Genomic DNA, 23,161 nt, shown 5'->3' with positions numbered 1-23,161 from the left:
AAATTTCTCGCATCCTTAACTCTAGACGGTATAGAGGTAGTTTGCAGTATCTTGTGGCCTGGAAAGGTTTCGGACCCGAGGATAACTCTTGGGTGAGGTCAGATGATGTTTCCGCGTCCAGACTTATCAGAGCGTTTCACAGGAGATTTCCTGATAAGCCTGGTCCTAGGGGATCCGGAGGATCCTCTTAGAAGGGGGGGTACTGTTAGAACCTTGCTCTTAGGTTTTTTCCTTTGCTGGTCACATGACCTTGTTGGCCTATTTAATCCTGCTCCGCCCTTCTGGCTTTGCTGGACTTCATTGTATAACTACTTTCTAGCTAGCCTGTGCTCTGTATCTAACTCTGTTAGTTTGCTTGGTCTACGGACCTCTATGTTCTATATATTTTGTTTGTTCGTCTGTCTGCTACTATTTCTGTTAGGAGGTGTCCCATTTTCCTCCCAGTCCTTAGTACTTGTAGGGATTCCTTCCCCACATCTATAGGTCTCCGTACAGACTAGCTTAGGACTTTAGCAGGTCTGATCGCAGGATCAGGTTCCCTGTTACATCGTAGGGATTCAGCTGAGTTCTATCGTAGGGACAGATCTCCTCTCTTTCCTTAGCTCTGGTAGCAGAACATAACACATTTAGCAGTGCTATTTACTGACGTGATGAGCGCATGTGGGTGCGGTGGGGGAGATCGCGTCGCGCGCCTGCCTGGCCGTCTTCATGCCTCTCTGCGCCTGCGCGAACCTTCCTGGTCCGCACGTGCGCGGTAGTGGCTTGACGGCTGGGTCGTGCGTGGCGTGCTCCTCTCACCCGTGCGCATGCGCCGTTACAGCTCTGCTTCACGTCACGTGATTTGCGGGACACACCCCCGGTTTAGCTGGCCACTTCCGGGTGCGTGCCCCGCATCACAGCTGCCTGCATTTTTACTATCACCAAGTGGACATGTGTATATATATATATATATATATATATATATATATATATCCGTTTTGGGGCACCACATATCTATCACCCGCCCTTGAGAAAGCGGTCTTACCACGAAACACGCGTCGGGCTCCGTGCTACCACCATCCTTTCTTCTCTCACCCTTCTCTCCACTCTGACTGTGAGAGTTTTCTACAGGTAACATACTTATCACATATATTCTGCCCTGGTACTAGGTATATGTTGGTGCGCCCCCTTGCCACATGGCAATGTTCCCCCTTGTCACATTAACGGTACCTCTTTACCCCATACAAGTGGAATGTTTTTATCATATATAGTATATCTATTGCTTCTACTATATTTATGATCTATGATTTACCATGGGCAATTGTGCAATTCTATCTATACCAAAGGGCTATAATCATTGTCTCATTAGTATATGTATTTGTATGTATTTGATTTTTCAGTATGTTCCTATCCAGTCACCTTTTGCCTACAATTTGTCTGGTTTAAATACTTATTTTTCTATATATGTTTAAATAAAGACACTTTTTTGCAAAGATATGCTGAGTTCTCCTCCTCTTTCTTCTTTCATATCACACATACTATCTGCAATGTTAATTCAGGCCTTTAACAGTTTCCCTCCATATTTCTTTATACTGTATCTAAGCTGTGAGCTGTGATGTCCTCTCACTGTTTACATTAATTACAAAGATGCTGCATTCCCTGCCTCTGCTTTTACACAGGCTATGATAGTGTGGCGCCCCTGTGGGTTCAGTCGCCACAGAGGTACTGCATCTCACCCAGAGGTGTGGTATCCCACTCTCAGGTAAGGAGGGAGTACTGCCCGGGACCCATACACTTGCATCCATTACACTCCACTTCAGAGGGAAGGGCGAGATTGCTCCTAAGGGAGAGCACAGTCCCTGGTCCCTAGCTGGAGGGTAGAACCATGTAGTGGCTGTGGGTGTCGGAAGTAGTTTAGAGGAGCACTTCAGTAGGAGTATAAAAAGGGAACCATCTTGTAGGAGGCAGGTCAGTCAGAAGAGAGAGAATGGGGAGCAGGAGCTCTGTAGGAGCTCTACTCAGAGGAGCGGGCCTAGAGAGAGAGGCCCTGGAGGACTGGCAGGACGAGGAAGGGAGAAGAGGGAAGGCTCCTGAAGTGAGGGGATCCCAGGGGCACGGCAAGTGCGGAAGCCACCCGTGCGCCCGAATCTGCAGAAACGTGGAGGGATCAGGCCGAAAAGGGGACCGGCCCCTAACTAGTGGAGAACTACAAGGCTCAGCTACAAACCGAAGGCTTCTGTACTTTCAGGGTGCAGCTGCTCACAATCGCAACTACATTGCTAAAAAGGTAGCCACATAGGATTCAGGGGACTGCAGGTTGCCCGCCAAAATCCGAGGTTACCGGCTTGAAACACTGGTTGCGAGGCGCAGAGCAGGAGGGTGAGAGCCAGCGCAGGAAGACGACCGAGGAAGGAACATAGAACGGGGTCCCGTTATGTACTCCTGAAACACCTGGGAGTTTGCTAAGCCCTGCCTTGGTAAACACGGGACGACGTGGGAGGTTACCCTGGTCCTGGTAGCCTGGAGTTCAACAACTGTGAGTTAACCTTGAAGACTGCACCCCACTGTGTCCTAGACTAATCTACGCCATCCCCTGCACTACACTGCACAGCAACATCTACCTCATTAATCATCAGTGCACCGCCCTGGAGCTTAGCTCTACCTGTGGAGAGCTGAACCAACTCTGCTGCGTCACCATCAGCTCTAGGGAATCTGCATCGCAGCGGCGGCTCCATATAGCTGCATACCACAGGTGGCGTCACGAACATTAAACTATAAAAACTATAATCCCCTTTTATTGACCGCCCTGGGTCACGGATCGGGTCACTGCCACTGTGACATCCCCTGCACCGACCGGACCGGCACCGAGTACCCCACGGCCCAGGGGGCGCGTCAATAGTCCTTTATGATTGGCTGTGTTTTATAACATGTGATGTGACAGCTCCAAGGCATTATGGGGAAACCTGCTTGGAAATGCCTGAGATCATGTGGGCCTCCTCTAGCTGAAGCAATCTTTTGCTTTATGTAAATAGTAGTGGGCATTTTTTGGCATATATTATATTACAGTTTGTTCATATTCACAGAGTCCAGTGAATTTCTTAATATTCGACATGCATTCCATATACATTTAATGGATTCAATCATCTCTACTGGTACGGTTTTAGCATTATTTAAAGTGAGAAGTGAGTTACCAGAATGATCTTGCACTCCAGCAATATTGATAACTCAAATTCAAGTCCTTCTAAAAAGTGCTGACTAACGCTGGTCATACACATGAGATTAAAGCTGGTCAAACACATTGATAACTATCTCATGTGAATGAGGTCCTATTTACTGTTGCATAAAAGCAGAATCGAGTTGGTGGGGATTTGGATTTCAACATAACAAATAATGTATTCCTTATACATTAAAGTATACTGTGCCTGTAGTTTCAGATGATGGAATATGCATGTACATGAGGAATAATATAATTTCTGACCATTAAATAACTTATCCTTTGCGTCCGTCTCTGCAGGCTCTCTCTAATTTAAAACTGTCTCTGAGCTTGTGGGAGGAGATTCACTGCTGTGATGTCTCTTATCCACAGCACACACAGACATGGCAAAATCCTGCTCTCTTATTTCAAAGTGACACTTAATCAGAAGCGGCAGGTATGGAAAACATTATACATCCGTACTGAGCAGTGTGGCTGTGAATCCAACACTGGAGTGAAATAAATCAACTAGAAAGCAGCAGCAAAGCTTTTGCGTGTGTCTGAGATTTTCACTCTGATCCTCAAATGCTCTCTTCCTCCTGCTACATAGATTTCCATAGGCAGCTGTATTCTGATTCTTCAGCGAGCTAGCAGGCAATCTTCACTTGAGCATAACTGATTTTAGCTGTTTTTCAGAATGAATGATTAGTTCACATTATTACATAATGAAGGGTCTGATTCATTTTCAGATAAAGGGGTTGTCCGGTCTTAAAATACAAGTCTGCAGTCACTCTATGTGATTGCAGATTTGTGAATCCTCACATTACGTGCATTATGTTTTGTGAGGATTCTCCAGGGTCAGTACTGGAAACGGCGGTTATGTGACCTCAAGTATATGATATGAATACTCCCAGCCACATTCCGACTAGACTGTTTCCAGCCTCACTCAATACACTTGCATTGAATTAGGTCGCTCCCATCTAGTCGGAATGTGGCCGTGAGCATTGCTTACCTACATTCCCAACGCCGACACCAAAGAATCCTCATAGTATGTAGTATGCGCACTGTGAGGATTCACAAGTCTGCTGTCACGTAAAATGATTGCAGACTTGTAGTTTAAGACCAGACAACCTCTTTAACCAAAGTGAACATTGAGCAAATCAGTTCCTATGGGTTAGATTAGGCACACCAGCCTATCCGTTCTTTCATCTGTGCACATTTAACACAATACACTAAGAATTATAGACAGGAAATGTATGTAACAACCAAATAAAACTTTTTTCTTACTTTTTTCTCTTTTCCACAAGTTTTTCTAACATCTTCTTGGCAAGATTTACTGTTTGTAACCAAAGCTGACATGTTCGAAAAAAGGGGCTGAAGGTTTGTATTTCTAATCATCACTAAGCCAAGAAAAGGTATAATTTGCACAGAACCATCTGTTGTGTTTTTTTCCCTAACTGTTTACATGCAGTGCAAGCCTTTTCTTTCCCAGTTTCTGGGTCATTTAAACATTTTAATGAATTCTTTAAATACCATTATAATGACGATCAATGTTTGTACCAAGAGCACAATGGTGCCGGCGAAGCCATGGGCGCTGACACAATTCCATCTCCGTAGAGATCATTTTTAAGTGACCGTAATAGACATTTTGCCCACTGGAACAGTGATAATGAGAGGGACAACATACCTGACACTGTGACACCTGTAGAAATCAATGGAAAAGCGGTTGATCTAAGTTTTTTTCTATTTCACCGTGTGATACAATAATTCTGTTTCTACTTATCTTATTTGCAGACAGATCAAGAGATAATAATTCACCATATAGATGTCTCTGACATTCACATCCAGATGTCTAGCTGTCTTGGCACCTGACTGATCAGCATGAATCTTTTCAGCAGTGCCCGAGGGAGGGAATGTATTGCGGTGTATGCCACATTCTGGCTCACTACCACCTGCTGTGACTGTATCTATTCATATAGTCAGTTGTCTGCGGAAACTAGGGCTGTGTGGTTGGAGTCAGAGCGAAAATAAAAGAAAGGAAATAATTATAGTAGTGATGGGATTTAAATATGCAGATAAAAATTATGTGGAGAGAAGGGAAATAAGAGAGTGACAGGTAGACGGCACTGAAGGTCCGCAGCTCGCCATGAATGTCGCGCATTATGGAGTGACAGAGCGCTCACAGCCATGCAGTCAGCAAAATGCTAATCTCGTCCCCGGTGGACCATAACGGTGGAAAGTAAACCATAGAGCGGAAGAAAGAAGTGAGAAGAGAGGGAAGATGCAGGAGGGAAATAAAAGCTCTGTAGGGGACGGAAAGGCTACACTGCACATCCAATGAATTATGAAGGAACCAGCATAGGGAATTAATTTATTTCTCAAGGCACAGGAGATGGAAAAGGACACATTGGATACAAGGTTCAGGCTTGGAAAGAGTGATAACTATGGTTATTGACAGCTATGGAAATGTTTTGGAGACATTGGGGTCAGTGATGCCCTGTGGCCAAGAATAGATTGAGTTGCAGCTCTGCTTTTTTTTTTTTAAGTTAAGTTCATATCACATTTATGGAACATGTTAGAATAGGTCAAGAATCGTGACTCCTATTGAGATAGTATGTATGAAATTGAGACAACAGAGAAAACAAACTAAAAGGCAAACGTGTGTAGCGTAGGTAATAGTCGTTCTCCTGCTAGACCTATACAAAAGCATATACATTACAGACTACGGAAGTTTTTTTTTACGTGCTTTTAGTTTTGCACAACGTAACAAATCATGAAAACATCAACTGATTTGTCAGCGATCAGCAGGAGAATTCCTCAAGGTTTTTGCGAAAGTTTTCTGATCACAGAATTTAGTGGCATGAGGTGTATTGTTTTTTAAGACTTTTTGGAATTATACCCTGCGCTCTTTTAAAATATAGGTGGAAAGTGGGCATTGTTAGCTAGGCAAATAAGTCTAAGCTGGATTAAATTGGGACTTTCTAAAAAGTTGTAGAAAGGTTGCAATTCTTATTTCACTAAAAAAATTGGTGATAAAAGTGGAAGAACTGCTCTAGGATGAATTGTTATATTTAAAGATGTGCTAAATTTTGATGCAATACTTTAATAATATTTTCTCAAATAAGGACAGTTCTCCAACAAACAAAGCTAACTTCAAAAATTCACTTTAAATGGGGTATTCTCTCTGTAACGGGTCTGGGAGGTGGAACCTCTGAGCTACTATACAAAGGGGCAGTCCTTGTAAGGAAGCGGGTAGCTCCCAGGGAAGGCGGGCAGTGACAGGAACAGTCTCTGGGTAGAAGGGCAGGAGGTCACGGCAAGTGACGGGGAAAGTCTCTTGACAGGCGGGTGGTCACGGCAAGTGACAGCAGGGTAAGAGTCTCTAGACAGGCAGGTGGTCACGGCAAGTGACGGCAAAGCCTCCAGGTAGGCTAGCAGGCGGGTAGCAGGTGAGCGCTCCCAGGTGAGCGGGTAAGAGTCTCTCGACTGGCTGGCAAGTGGTCACGGCAAGTGACGGCAGAGCCTCCAGGTAGACTAGCTGGTGGGTAGCAGGTGAGCGCTCCCAGGTGAGCGGGCAAGAGTCTCTCGGCTGGCTGGCAGGTGGTCTCAGGCAGGTATCAGGCAGGTATCAGGCAGGTGCTTCCTAATCCGCAGGCGGACTGATCCATAGACAGACTGGCGGATGCTGGTAGACAGACTGTCGGACCGCAGGGAATGCAAGCAGGTAAACAGAGCTGGAAAACAGACTGGCAACGGGACCTGAGGGCTGAAGCAGAGGTGAAAGGCTTTGCAACAACTTTGCTCGGGCACCTTCATTTTGGAGGAGGTGCCTTATATATGGGAGCTCAACCGGCAATTGGCCGGGGACTCCTTAGGACGGCGCGCGCGGCCCCTTTAAGAGAGAGGGAGCGCGCGCGCGCCCTAAGCACAGTGCCTGGGAAGCGGCGAGCGCTGCCAGCAGTGCGGGAAGAGGACGCCGAGGACGGAGCAGGGAGGTGAGAGGAACGGCGTCTCTGCCTAGCAGGAGGCAGGGACGCCGACGCTACACTCTCAAGTTATTAAATTGCTTTGATTAGTTAGACGGCATGAAAATAAGCAAGTTTGCAATCCACTTCTTTTATCTATCTGCTGTCATTCTCCTTCAATGAGCGCTTTTATCTTTCATAGTGTACAGTCGTTTTCCATGGAGCTCAACCACCAATGACTGCCCAGACCCTAGCTGAGAGTGTGCAGAAGCTAAATTCCATCATTGGTTAACTCCTAATATACCAGTCAGCTCTCTCCAGCCCATTGATTTCTACACAGCAGTTATCTGCTCAACTCCTTCCCTCTCTGCTCCTGACAAGCTGCTGTTATAAATCTTGCAAATTACCCCACAGCTTTAAGATCAGGTCTCTTAATCACAGCTCTCTGCTCTCACTGTCTGGAGTTTTGTGCTTGTTCAAGTGCCCTGTTATTTCTATATGAAAATAAAGAGTTAGCAATCTAGACTCAGAATAAATTATTGATAGCTGAATGTGTTACAGCAGAACTTGTGCTGCTGAGCTTTATAGCTCTACTTATACTAAAGCTCTGCTGTTCACCAGAACTTTCACTCAAGGAGGATTGCCCATCCCATCAGAAACCAGGAAGTCAGGAGACTATAAAGAACGTTACATAGCTCTGAGCTGCTCAAAAGACAACTTGAGAGTTCTTCAAGAGAGAGAGCAAGACGAACCTGCCGACCTAAAGAGCTTACACACTACATAAGAGAGAGACTTGTCCAGTGACTCTGAAGATCGAAAACAACTCTCAATGTAAAAAGACATTAGTCTGCTCTCCAATGCTTCAGCAGAGTGGGAACTAATGGCAAACAAGATTTTTTTTTGTAAATCATGAATCGAATCTCAAAGTGTTCAAATTCGCATGAAAACACAAATTTAAGGAAAATAAATAAATAAACTTAAACTTAATTGATCAGCTCATCTCTAGTCAGTATGCATAATGTATAATCAAACTGAAAATTGGTCACAAGAAATCTGGTCTAGATAAAGGTGTCGTCTTCTCAAAGAGATGGTCTTTGAAGATGTTTTACTGTAGTGTGCATTACTGTGTGAGAAAAGGGATCAACAGGGTGGGCTCTACATTATACAGTCTTTAGAAAGTCTAATTGTACTGATTCTTTTATCATCTAGGATATCAAGTATTAAATTTAGCCAATATACTGGAATATAACCAGGGCAGAAGTAACGAGCACATGTGTCCCAGGTGCTAAGTGTCGAGAAGGGGCACTAGCTAGTCACTTTGCCTTAATAAGGGTATTTAAATATATTATCAGGGAAAGCATTAAATCTTTGCTACAAATCAAAGAACGAGTAGCTATGGCTCTGCTAGGAATATTGAAACATAGATTTTAAATAATTGTGAGTTTTTTGAAGTTTACATTGTTTAATGTATAAACTTTCTTACCTTTCCTCTTGACTTGAGATTTCTAGAGATAAGTGGCACAAGATGACCAGCTTTGAAAAAATATTGTATTACTATGTCAAGTGTTGTTTATTGATGTAAGTGCCAGCATAAGAATGAATTGAACTTGTATTGTAAGAATTTAAAAGTTCTTCATAAAAACAAAGTAAATTAAAAAAATGATAAGGGTACACAAATTAGAAGGGAAATTTTATGTTTTATTAGTCTGGGCAAATTCGGCATTACCAAATATGTTATTTTTTTATTTTTTTACATTTTACTACTTACATTTGGGAAAAATGGGGTTGATTAAAACAATTGCTTTTTTTTTCATACGCAGTACCAGTCAAAAGTTTGTACACATTGTTTGTTCAAGCAATGGTTTTCTTATTTCTTATTGGAATGTGCACATTGTAGATACAGACTAAAGGCAGCAAAACCACAAAGGAACACAAATGAAAACAAGAAGTAAAGAACCATGTATGAAGCATACCACAAAGTGTATGAAGCCTTAAATTCTTCAAAGTACCCCCTTTTACTCTGCTGATATATTTATATACCTTTGGCATTCTGTCAAGCAGCTTCATCATGACGTCACCTGGAATGGCTTCTAATAAATAGGTATGCCTCGTTAGGAGTTCATTTATGGATTCATAGGCCTTCAGAAAATGTTTGAGACCATCAGGTGTGTTTTGCAGAGGCAGTGTTGGTGCACAGATGTATACAGTGTTGTTTTCTATTCCACAACTGTTCTAAGTCAGAATATGGAAAGAACCACTCAAGTGAAGTCCATCATTACTTTCAGACTTGAAGGTCAGTCAGTCCGAGAAATTGCTAGAGCCTTGAAGGTATCTTCAGTCATGAAAATGATCAATTACTATGATAAAATTGGCTCTCATGAAGATTTCCCCACAAAAGGAAGACAAAGAAGTATCACTGATCCACAGAATAAGTTCATCAGAGTGAGCAGCCAAAGAAAATGTAAATTAACAATACCATCAATTAATAACCCTCCTAAATGATGCACAGACGTCAAGTAGCAGATACATCTCAACATTGACTGTCCAGTGGAGACTGCGAGCAGCAGGCTTATATGGTCAAATTGCTGCAAAGAAGTCACTACTGAGGGACATAAACAAGAAGAAGAGACTCGTTTGGGCCAAGCAACTTAAATAGTGGAGAATAGATAATTGGATATCTGTACTGTTGTCTAATGAGTCAAAATTTGAGATTGCTGGTATTGAATGCCCTGTGAGTTGAAGAAAAGGTGAGTCGATGGTTTCTGCATGTGTGGTGAACATCATGAAACATGGAGTAGATGGTCTGGTGCTTTGCTGGTGACACAGTTGCTGATTTATTCCAAATTCAAGGCACCACTAGCCAACATGGCAACAACAGCTACAACAGCATTCCACAACAACATGCCATCACATCTGGTTTGCAATTATTGGGACAATCATTTGTGTTGCTACTGGACAATAACCCAAAATATATCTCCAGGCTCTGGAAGGGTTATGTGACCAAGAGAGAGAAGGCTGCAGATAACATAGTCTCACTCAATCTTACCAAATTTAGATGAGTGGTAGATTGACTCACTCGGCTGCTTAAAGACGAAGTCACAGGAACACTTTCTGTTTAAGTTTTCAACTGGTTTATTAAAACCGTACAGCATAAACCAGATCAAAATTAGGTAAACAAACACGCACCATTCTGGCATAATGGGAAACACAAAATAGCATACAGTACAGTCTGTGTGGCTGTGGTGATCCACCTGCTCAGGAAAACAAAACAAGGTTCAGTTCTCTTTAACAAGAGCACAGCTCTGGAGATCTCTTCTCTAGACACACATAAAACTGAATGAGTCCAAAGGCTCCATATTTACCTTCTGGACCACACCCTCGGGTGGAGATATGATGAACAGCCTCCCACCCACTCATCAAATGTTCGCAAAAACCGAGCTTTTAATATGGCCGAATAACCTCTTTCAGCACTTAGTATGCTGGAGTATTTTTCCAGGTTCATATCATCCTCAGTGACACATATAGCCCCTCCAGTATTTTACCAGTGACGTTCTCAAAGGTGGTTTGGGATCAGCTGGACAGAAAGTGAAGGCAGATGCTCCTCACCTCTGGAAACCCCTTCAAGAATATTGGAACCCATTCCAAGTGACGATCTGATGAAGCTCCAGAGAGAATGTGAAGGGAGTGTAAAACTGCCATCAGAGTAGAAGGGGGTACTTTGAGGAATCTAAGTTTTAACACACATTCCGATTTTTTTTTCACATGTGTTTCTTTACTCCTTGTTTTCATATGTGTTCCTTTGTAATTTTGCTGCTTTGAATTTGAATCTGAATCTACGATGTGTACATTCCAATAAGAACATGGAAAACCATTGCATGAACAGGTGTGTTCAAACTTTTGACCGGTACTGTAGATTTTAAATGTTTTTACATTTTTTATTAGTCTCCCTAGGTGACTTAAACATGCGATTGCTTGATTGTCTATACAATACACCCCAGTATTCTAGTATATTGTGTATAATTTATTGCAAAATTACCGGTACCAAAGAGGCCCAGCCACAGACACGGAAAAACTGTTCTTCAAAAGGCTGCCATGGTAAACCATTGCTTGCATCAGTTTCTCTGGTGGTTATGTAATGCAGCCAGCACAGAGTTGTATGGAGTGGGATCAGTACCTTGGTACTCTCCACAGTAGCCAGAGTGGAGGGGCCCATCAATGAGCAACTCAAAGATGGGTCAGTGTCATACACATCTTTGCAGGACAATTGGAGGCTTTGGAATACTTTTCAAAAGATTTGCACATCACTATGGTTGTTTCATTTACTTCCAAACTGGCCTGGTGATCAGTTGATTGCCACAAGTGTGCCTTCAGAGCCACAATCACCTGTTTATGCTAAATGTACATTTGGAATATATGTAGCATAGTATAGTTGTACTGTATGCTGGCTAAATAAAAAAATAAAAATGGATGTCTGGGTCCACCAAAACAAGAGCTGCTCAATGATAGGCCCTTTCAGTCTAGTTACTGTGGAGAGTCCCAAAGGTCTCCCAAGGCCTTCATGACATTTCATGCCACGTGAGTCGTGCAATCAATCAGTGGCCGCTATTTAGCTGCTTCACTCTCACTTCCTTCAGGTGAACCTTGGATGTCCTGACGAAGTGTGAGCACCGCACCTCATTAGTGGCCGCTGATTGGCCATAACAGTGTCATACGAACCTCGGGAGACCCTGCGCCAACATCACTGAAACAGTGCTGGTATGTAAGGTAAGTATAAGGTGTTTTGATTTTACAAAGGAGAATATAGTATTTAAAGGGGTTGTCCAATATTAAGCTACAAGTCTGAAATCACTCTATGTAACTGCAGACTTGGGAATCCTCACGCATCGCACGCGCACATCACGCTGTGAGGATTCTGTGGTGCAGGGGCCGGGAGCGATTGAAACGTGACCAGAAGTATATGATATGCATACATGCGGTCACATGCCAACTAGATGGGCGTGGCCTCACTTAATGCAAGTGCATTGAATGAGGCTAGATACAGTCTAATTGGAATGTGGCCAAAGTATCCTTCCAAATTGCATACTTGCGATCACATGACCGCCCACTCCCGGCACCAGAGAATCCTCACAGCGCAATGCGTGTGATGTGAGGATTTGCAAGTTTGCAGTCACATAAAGTGACATAAGATCACTTCTTAAAGGAGTTGTCCAATTAGTGGACAAACCCTTTAAAGCTTTACAGCCCACACTGTACCCAGGAAAACTGGTATCTGGGGACTTAAAATCTCCATCATTGTTTTAGCTGTAGGAATACCGTGACAAGGCTCCGCGAGCAGAGAAATAATTACCAGCATTTCTTCCATTTGTTTTACACCTGATATATTATTCTTTTAGGCAGTTTCTTATCAGAGAGATGTGTTATAATAACCCAAAGTTTCGAAAAAATTAATGAAGCTCTCGGAAATCACCTCTATACAAAAGGATGCATAGCGAAAATCTCCTTTCAATATCATCTCCTTTTTGTGCCCCTTTATATAGGTTCCTTGTTAAATGTGTAGCATATTAAGGTCAAATATTTCTGAAAAGTGGGTCTTGCCTCTTAAGTAGTTACTTAGGCAATGTTACATACTTATTCTTGACGAGGATCCTACTGTGCAACTGTACGAGATTGGGAAGAGCTGGGAACTTTACAGTCAGTGCCACTGTGACCCTTAGAATTGCTGCAGGCTGCATCCAGGACTTATTCCATAGCATCCACACTGCTCGAACTCACTACAAAGTGGAGGCGATCAAACAGTCTTGAGATTTAAGTGAAATAGAGGCAGGACTGGTGGATTTTACTGGTCTGAAGGGCTGCATTTGAAGTTGTGTCTTAGAAGAGTTTTAAAATATGGTACTGAATTTTATAATTGAATGCTATGATGTAGAAAGTTCCAAAAAGAATTGCGCAGTATGAAAATAAAAGCTGCTTCCCCTGTAGATAAGGGCGTTTCCAGTGCTACATGCATACAAATAATTTCTGTAAACATAATATTCAACAGCTTCACTGATGTGTACTACCCATTTCCCAGATAAGAAAGAAGTAGAGATTATTTTGCTTCTTTTTTTTAGATTTTTACATATTCTCTTCTTAGTTTTTTTGTGCAGTATTTTCATTTCTCTTTCATTTTTTTAGAATATGAAATTAATACCATAGTAAAAGATTGTTAATTAAGGGAACTATTTTATAATTAATAATCAATAGTACTCCAATATTCAAAAAAACCTTGGATGGGGATCAAAAAAACTGTATCCATATTTTGGAACTATATGAAGCACTGAATGGAAAACATTACCACATTTAAAAGGAATGTATCACCGATATAGTTTTTTCTAAATAATTAAAACAAGCTTTTGAATTATATTCCTTTCTTATAATTTGATTTTTTTTTTATTATAGTTTTTTAGTGCATTTTCTGTACATGATTATGAAGGTGGCCTTCTTACATGAGCTGCTATTAGCAATATTTAGAGGTATATTTTAGTGCAGCGACATGGACCATAGACAGGATCTTTCTTACTGCTGTCTGTGGGAGAGTTTTCTAGGCATGCTCTCTGATCTGTGCAGCAGTCACTATGCAGATAGGAGGGAGGCAGTAAGCTTTGATTTATTCTTAATGGTGGATTGATTCTGATTCTATTCAGTTGTCTCTGGCTATAGGAAGGGAGGAATGGTGGATTTTGTGTTATCTGTCTGGTGTGCTATCTTTCATTGATTTCCTGCCTGTGATGGTAATGAGATGAATAAGGCCTCTTTTACATGTCTAGATATTTCCAGAACTGGAAAAAACTGTAATCCACCTGACTGCTCAACCAGAAGAGCCGGGGAGAATGACTTGCTCCAGCGAGTGGGCCCCTGTACTAAGCTTAGTGAGAGATAGGACATCGCTCGCAGAGCTCAGTGAAGGTCCGGGGCCCACTCGCTGCAGCAAATCATTCTACCCAGCTCCTCGGCGTGAGCGGTCAGGTGGATTACAGGGTTGGACATCTTCGGATAGGTGAGTATAAGGATTTTTTTATTTTATTCTTATTTTTACACCAGGACACAGTGGGAGCAGACTACTTCTCTCAACATTGTCCCTTGCTCGCTCTAATCACAGAGCAAGCAGGGGACAATGATGAGGGCAACGGTCAGCACCCCGTACTTGGGAACAGCGCTGACTGTACACTGATTCCCAGGCGCCGGTACGTGTCACACTGATGATACACAGATGTCATCCATGTGTCATCACTGTGCATGTGTGCGAGATGTTTTGCGGCCCATCATACTAGAAAAAATCAGACGTCAGCATGTTTTGCCCATGGACACACGGACCATGGAAACACACTGACAAGTGCATAGACCTATTAATTTGAATGGGTCTATGTGTGTCAGAGTCTCCAATACGTGTGGAAATGGACACCACACATACTCAAAACACTGACGACTGAAGGGCACCTAACAGGAAATGTCAGTCCAATATTACAATTAGTGTCCAGAGAGAAAAGTTCAAGCAGTTGTAAAGTTGTTAATATATTGTAGTGATTAAAAATCAATAACATCATCAAAAATGTTAAGAAAAGTTGGGCATTTCCAGGTCACTCATAGCAAAGAAAAAAAATCAGACTAATAAAAACATCAGTTTTAGGCTGTTGGAGTGGAGGAGTTAATATTTGATATCTTGTTAGTATAGATTAATGTACCTTCCTTAGTGGTCTAGACTAAAGAAGGTTATTAATTGATTCTTTTGAGGTTTTGGGTAATGTCCTCGTCCTTGGTGGTCTAGGGCATAGGCGGATTATAATGAGGGCAATATGGGCTACTGCCTGGGGCCCTGAGGCTCCAAGGGGCCCATGAATTGCTCCCATTATAATGCGCATTATTTTCGGTCACCGCTGCGCTGGCCGAAGGTTTAGATGATCACCGCTGCGGGCCTGCAGCTGTAGGCGGTTTGAATCCTACTGTGTCGCCCCGCCCTGCCAGTGCCACATGACGCTCCCATCTGGCCACCGCGGCTGTATATTCACTAGCACGGGCGTGCAGTTTAAATGCTGTTGGTACCACCCTGCCTGATGTCATGTGGAAGGGCGGTCCCAACATCATTTAAATTTCCCGCCGGCGCTAGTGCATATACAGGGCTGCGTCATGCAGCCAGCGTGTCTGTAAGTGGCTGCTTTGAACTTTGGGACCGCCGTGCCACATGACGTCAAGCAGGGTGGTCCCAAAGTTCAAAGCAGCCACTCACAGACACGCTGCATCACGCAGCCACTCCCATCCGGCCAGCTGCAGATCCACCGGGGCGGGCAGTTTGAATGATGCTGGGACCGCCCTGCCGCATGACGTCAGGCAGGGCCCAGCATACACAGGGGCGTGGCATACAGGCAGACAGTGGCGGGGGGGCCCCCGGACCGCTCCCCCAGCAGCGGCGCACGGCCGCTACTTCTTCTTCGGCCGGGCCAGCACTGCAGCAGTTAACTTCCCTGTGCTGGCCCGGCTGCATCACAGCTAGGAGACACGGCCCTGTGCGCGGCCGTGTCTCCTAGCTGTGACGTCATGCAGTGCGCGCCCGGCCTGCACTGCTGCAGCCTGCATCGGAGAGGAGCAGGAGGACTGGAGCCGAGCCGGGGGATGGTGAGTGTGTGAAAGTGAGTGAAACTGAGTGTGTGTGTGTGTGTGATTGAGTGAGTGTATGTGTGTGAGCAGGCAGACATAATTGTGTGATGTCTGTTTATATGTATTTTTGTGTTTCAAATGTGTTTATGCGTGTATGTATGTGTATGTCTGTATATGTTTGTGTGTGTGTGTGACTGCGTACAGCCTCCTGCTGAGTATAGATGGCGCCATGCAGCCTCCTGCTGTCTCTGGGGGGGACGGCGTGCGGCCTCCCGCTGTGTATAGATGGCGCCGTGCGGCCTCCCGCTTGGTATAAATGGCGCCGTGCGGCCTCCCGCTGTGTATAGATGGTGCCGTGCGGCCTCCTGCTGTGTATAGATAGCTACATGCGGCCTCCTGCTGTGTATAGATGGCGCCGTGCGGCCTCCTGCTGTGTATAGATGGCGCCGTGCGGCCTCCTGCTGTGTATAGATGGCTACGTGCGGCCTCCTGCTGTGTATAGATGGCTACGTGCGGCCTCCCGCTGTGTATAGATGGCTACGTGCGGCCTCCTGCTGTGTATAGATGGATACGTGTGGCCTCCTGCTGTGTATAGATGGCTACGTGCGGCCTCCCACTGTGTATAGATGGCTACGTGTGGCCTCCTGCTGTGTATAGATGGCTACGTGCGGCCTCCTGCTGTATATAGTTGGCTATGTGCGGCCTCCCACTGTGTATAGATGGATACGTGCGGCCTCCCACTGTGTATAGATGGCTATGTGCGGCCTTCCGCTGTGTATAGATTGCGCCGTGCGGCCTCCTGATGTGTATAGATGGCGCCGTGCGGCCTCCTGCTGTGTATAGATGGCGCCGAGCGGCCTCCTCCTGTGTATAGATGGCGCCGTGCGGCCTCCTGCTGTGTATAGATGGCGCCGTGCGGCCTTCCGCTGTGTATAGATGGCTACGTGTGGCCTTCCGCTGTGTATAGATGGCTACATGCGGCCTCCTGCTTTGTATAGATGGCTACGTGTGCTCCATATTGAGTCATACAATTAATTTTAGGCTATGTGTCCACGATGAAGAAATGCTCTGGATTTTTCCTGAGCGTTTCTGCATCTCCCTGACGGAAACAACGCATGCGGATTGTACATGCGTTTTTCCTGCCTGGGACAAGCGGAAGTGAAGCGTTCTTCACATGCATTTCTGCATGCGGGTTGACAAGCGCTTTCCAAGCGATTTTAGCATCACTTGGAAAGTGCTTGACAACTTGGTCACACTATATAAATCCATGCAACCAGCATGGATTTATATAGTGTGACCGTAAAAGAATGGTAAAAAATAAAAAATATATAATTACCTTCTGATGGCCTGTCGACGTCAGCGGTCGCGTGACCCGTCATATGACTAAGTGACGTCACGGCAGGTCCTTTTCAGACCATTGCGAGCTGCCGGCAAGCCAGAACACATCAGATAAAGACACCGGGGGCCATCAGAAGGTAAGTATAATATTTATTTTTTATCTTATTCATTTTTTACAGGTTCTATGATACCCGGGTCCGGAGGAGAGTCTCATCTTCTCCAAACCCGGGTACCATCCGCACATTGAAACGCATGGATTCTGCATGTACAGATGCAGTGATGCGGATTCCATGCGTTCCAATGCAAGTCAATGGCGGTGAAAACTCCGCGCTTCCGCAAAATAATTGGTAATGCTGCGGATTTTTCCGCAATGTTAATCCGCAGCGGAAATTTCCGCAGCATGTGCACAGCACATGAGGATTATCATTGGGGAACATGGCAGGCCTTCTACCAAGCATTTTTTAAGTGTTTCTGCAGTGGAATTGCCGCTGCGGAAACGCTTAAAAAACACATAGTGGGTACACAGCCTAAAAAAAATTATTATAATTAATATTGTGCCAAATTAATTTCACGTGAACTATCACATGATCTATCACAGGGGATCATGTGACATGTGATACATCAGCTGTGTGTGTGTGGGTGTGGGTTGGGGGGGGGGCCCGCGCCTTCTAAACTGCCCGGGGCCATTGCTACTCTTAATCCACCCCTGGTCTAGGGTAAAACAGACATGCAGAGAATAGGGATTCTAGCTCCTCAGTCTTGCAGTACAATACTCCTACAGGTGCATGGGCACATGAGCTTGTTAGACGTTAACAGTGAAAAGATATCCGACACCCCGTGATTGAACTAAAATCTTCAAATTTATTTCAGGAACATAAATATAGACAGGACCAGGACAGCTCATTCAGCAAAACCAACACGTTTCGACCAGTAGGTCTTAATCATGGTGATGTAGATCGCTCACTCGGCTGCACACGGAGGTAGACACAGGTACACCGTCTTTTTAAATCTTTGGTTGGTTTATTATAACAGCATAAATCAAACTATAGTCCGTGAAAATAAACACAGCCCACTGGGCAAAAACAGGAAAACAAAAGCAAACATGGTAACACAAAGAACACAGTCCCTGTAGTAGCAGGTCTTCGCCTGCTGGGAGTTCAGCAACTTCCCAGGGTTCATGAACAAACACAAACTCCCTTCTGGAGCTTACTTCTCCAGACATTGAACTCTGAATGCCTCAGCTGGCCAAGTATTTAAACTCCCCCAGACCACACCCTGAGGCAGGAAGATATGGTGAATGACCTCCCACCCTTCACAACAGTCATGCACAAAAACCACTCCCTTTTACTATAAAGTTAACCCCTCTCAACAAATAAGATGCTGGAGGAAACTTCATGGTTTTAGTTCACTGACGCCAACAGCCTCAGCGAAACATTTCTTCCCTCCAGTACTTTACCAGTGATATTGTCACAATGGATTAAGACCTTCTGGTCGAAGCGCATTGGTTTTGATGACTGAACTGTTTTATCTTTATTTATGTTCCTGAAATAAATTTGAAAATCTTAGTCTACTAATGGAGTGCCAGACATCTTTTCACTATTAAGGTAAAACATAGATGGATTACTCACCTTCTCAGGCTCCATTGATGTATTTTGTTATTCTGTGTCTTGAAAAGAAACTTCCCTTAATGCCTTGTCAGATACAAACCAGGGGAGGAGTCCTGAGTAGAGATGAGCGGTGTTCGACTAGAACTGTTCGCCAATCTCAAATTCGAGCTGTTTTGGGCGGTGTTCGAGTTGTTCGACGAACCCGAACGATTTGCAAAAAATTCGGCTGTTCGAGGTTATGTTCGATAACTGTTCGTGCACCAAAAGCGTGTCCTGCATGTCTGGCGCTATTTAGAGCACCAATCATGCAGGGATTGTCTGCCACTCACTGTAATGCCACAGCCATGGTGGTTGTGGCATTACAGTGATTGCCCAAATCGATGGGAACAGTGCCAACAGTGAAACATGAAAAGCCGGCAATTCAGCAGCGGCATACACCGGTACCCGACAATTTAGAACCGAAAGAATAGAGCTTCACACATAGATTAGATAGATATAAACATGTCAGCCACATATATACGAAGTACAGTGAAAGTGCTGCTTACTGTACTTGTCATTTAGCGTAAAGGATTTATCAAAAAAAATAATAGTGTTTTCATGCACCGTCTCTTTAAAAAAGCCGGCCGGCAATTCAGCAGCGGTACCCGACAATTTATAACAGACAGAATAGAGCATCATACATAGATTAGATAGATAGAAACATGTCAGCCACATATATACGAAGTACAGTGACAGTGTTGCTTACTGTACTTGTCATTTAGCGTAAAGGATTTATCAAAAAAAATAATAGTGTTTTCATGCACTGTCTCTTTAAAAAAGCCGGCCGGCAATTCAGCATCTGTACCCGACAATTTATAACAGACAGAATAGAGCTTCACACATAGATTAGATAGATAGAAACATGTCAGTCACATATATATGAAGTACAGTGATAGTGTTGGTTACTGTACTTGTCATTTAGTATTAAAATAAAGGATTTATTATTAAAAAAATTGGCGTGGGGTTCCCCTTAATTTTAGGCTCTAGCGGAGGTTAAGCAGACGGCTGGGGCAGATGTTTGAAGCCTGGGAAGGGGGTAATACCCACGGAGCTTCCCAGGCTACTAATATCAGCCCCCAGCTGAATACATAGCCTTTACTAGCTATTAAAATGGGGGACCCCCCCAAAAAAATGACGTGGGGTCCCCCCTAATTTAATAGCTAGCAAAGGCTAGGCAGACAGCTGGGGGCTGATATTAATAGCCCAGGAAGGGAGCCATGAATATTGGCCCCCTCCCAGGCTAGAAACACCAGCCGTCAGCCGCCCCAGAAATGGCGCATTCATAGGATGCGCCAATTCTGGCACTTAGCCTCGCTCTTCCACGCTGCCCTGGTGCGGTGGCAGGGGGTAATAGGGTTGGGGTTGATGTCAGCTTATAATGCCAGCTGACATCAAGCCCAGGTTAGTAATGGAGAGGCGTCTATAAGACACCCCCATTACTAACCCCATAGTCAAAGTTAAAAAAAACACAAACACCCAGAATAAAGTCCTTTAATTGAAATAAAGACACAATCCTTTATTGTTCTAAATTAAACCATACTTACCGTCACGCCCATTCCAGCTGAAGCCAACGATCTCCTGCAATAAAAGAAAAATAATAAAGCAACCTCATCCTTACCTTTCCATGGTTCCCACGACAGCTTCAGCTCTGCTACATCGAGATGACAGGCTGGACCGCAGCAGAACGCTGCCATCCAGCCTCTCATCCCGCAGACACTGAGAAGCGCAGGCTTACTTGCGCTGCTCAGCGTCTCTCTGTGACGACATCCAGATGAGCCGAGTTCATGTCCAATGAACTCGGCTCACCTCATGCACGTCACTGACAGCGTGGGAAAATTCTCCTGCACTCAGCGCTTCAGCGTGAGAATTCTCCCGCTGAAGCGCTGAGTGCAGGAGAATTCTCCCACGCTGTCAGTGACGTGCATAAGGTGAGCTCATGTCCAATGAACTCAGCTCACCTCCTGCACGTCACTGACAGCGTGGGAGAATTCTCCTGCACTCAGCGCTTCAGCGGGAGAATTCTCACGCTGAAGCGCTGAGTGCAGGAGAATTTTCCCACGCTGTCAGTGACGTGCATAAGGTGAGCTCATGTCCAATGAACTCAGCTCACCTCCTGCACGTCACTGACAGCGTGGGAGAATTCTCCTGCACTCAGCGCTTCAGTGTGAGAATTCTCCCACGCTGAAGCGGTGAGTGCAGGAGAATTTTCCCACGCTGTCAGTGACGTGCATGAGGTGAGCCGAGTTCATTGGACATGAACTCGGCTCATCTGGATGCCCTCACAGAGAGACACTGTGGAGCGCAAGCAAGCCTGCGCTTCTCAGTGTCTGCGGGATGACAGGCAGGATGGCAGCGTTCTGCTGCGGTCCAGCCTGTCATCTCGATGTAGCAGAGCTGAAGCTGTCCTGGGAACCATGGAAAGGTAAGGATGATGTTGCTTTATTATTTTTCTTTTATTTCAGGAGATCGTTGGCTTCAGCTGGAATGGGCGTGATGGTAAGTATGGTTTAATTTAGAACAATAAAGAATTGTGTGTTTATTTCAATTAAAGGACTTTTTTCTGGGTGTTGTGTTTTTTTTAAATACTTTACTAGAAATTCATGGTGGTCATGTCTAATATTGGCGTGACCCCATGAATTTCGGGCTTAGGGCCAGCTGATAATGCCAAGCTGGCCCTAACCCCTTTATTACCCAGTGAGCCACCGCATCAGGGCCCTGGATGAGTTGGGTACAGCGCCAGAAGATGGCGCTTCTATGAACGCGCCATTTTCCGGGGTGGCTGCGGACTGCAATTTGCAGCGGGGGTGGCCCAGAAAGCTTGGGCCTCCCTGCGCTGCGGATTCCAGCCCCCAGCTGCCTAGTTGTACCTGGCTGGACACAAAAACAGGGCGAAGCCCCACGTCAATTTTCTTTAAATTATTTCATGAAATAATTAAGAAAAAAAGGGCTTCCCTATATTGTTGTGTCCGGCCAGGTACAAATAGGCAGCTGGTGGTTGGGGGCAGCCCGTTCCTGCCTGCTGTACCTGGCTGGACACAAATATAGTGCGAAGCCCCACGTCAATTTTTTTTAAATTATTTCATGAATTTCCTGAAATAATTTAAAAAAATTGAAGTGGGGCTTCGCACTATATTTGTGTCCAGCCAGGTACAGCAGGCAGGAACGGGCTGCCCCCATCCACCAGCTGCCTATTTGTACCTGGCCGGACACAACAATACAGGGAAGCCCTTTTTTTCTTAATTATTTCATGAAATAATTAAAAAAAATTGAAGTGGGGCTTCGCACTATATTTGTGTCCAGCCAGGTACAGCAGGCAGGAACGGGCTGCCCCCATCCACCAGCTGCCTATTTGTACCTGGCCGGACACAACAATATAGGGAAGCCCTTTTTTTCTTAATTATTTCATGAATTTCAAGAAATAATTAAAAAAAATTGAAGTGGGGCTTCGCACTATATTTGTGTCCAGCCAGGTACAGCAGGCAGGAACGGGCTGCCCCCATCCACCAGCTGCCTATTTGTACCTGGCCGGACACAACAATATAGGGAAGCCCTTTTTTTCTTAATTATTTCATGAATTTCATGAAATAATTAAAAAAAATTGAAGTGGGGCTTCGCACTATATTTGTGTCCAGCCAGGTACAGCAGGCAGGAACGGGCTGCCCCCATCCACCAGCTGCCTATTTGTACCTGGCCGGACACAACAATATAGGGAAGGCCTTTTTTTCTTAATTATTTCATGAATTTCATGAAATAATTAAAAAAAAAGTACGTGGGGCTTCGCCCTATTTTTGTGTCCAGCCAGGTACAACTAGGCAGCTGGGGGCTGGAATCTGCAGCGCAGGGAGGCCCAAGCTTTCTGGGCCCCCCCCCCGCTACAAATTGCAGTCCGCAGCCACCCCGGAAAATGGCGCGTTCATAGAAGCGCCATCTTCTGGCGCTGTACCCAACTCATCCAGGGCCCTGGTGCGGTGGCTCACTGGGTAATAAAGGGGTTAGGGCCAGCTTGGTATTATCAGCTGGCCCCAAGCCCAAAATTCATGGGGTCACGCCAGTATTAGACATGACCGCCATGAATTTCTAGTAAAGTATTTAAAAAAAACACAACACCCAGAATAAAGTCCTTTAATTGAAATAAAGACACAATTCTTTATTGTTCTAAATTAAACCATACTTACCATCACACCCATTCCAGCTGAAGCCAACGATCTCCTGCAATAAAAGAAAAATAATAAAGCAACCTCATCCTTACCTTTCCATGGTTCCCACGACAGCTTCAGCTCTGCTACATCGAGATGACTGGCTGGACCGCAGCAGAACGCTGCCATCCAGTCTGTCATCCCGCAGACACTGAGAAGCGCAGGCATGCTTGCGCTCCTCACTGTCTCGCTGTGACGGCATCCAGATGAGCC

Source organism: Phyllobates terribilis, unplaced genomic scaffold, assembly GCF_046119375.1.
Source record: "Phyllobates terribilis strain yellow unplaced genomic scaffold, ASM4611937v1 Scaffold_8__6_contigs__length_399053987, whole genome shotgun sequence".
NCBI lineage: Eukaryota > Metazoa > Chordata > Amphibia > Anura > Dendrobatidae > Phyllobates > Phyllobates terribilis.
Note: the sequence above shows the minus strand (reverse complement) of the source record.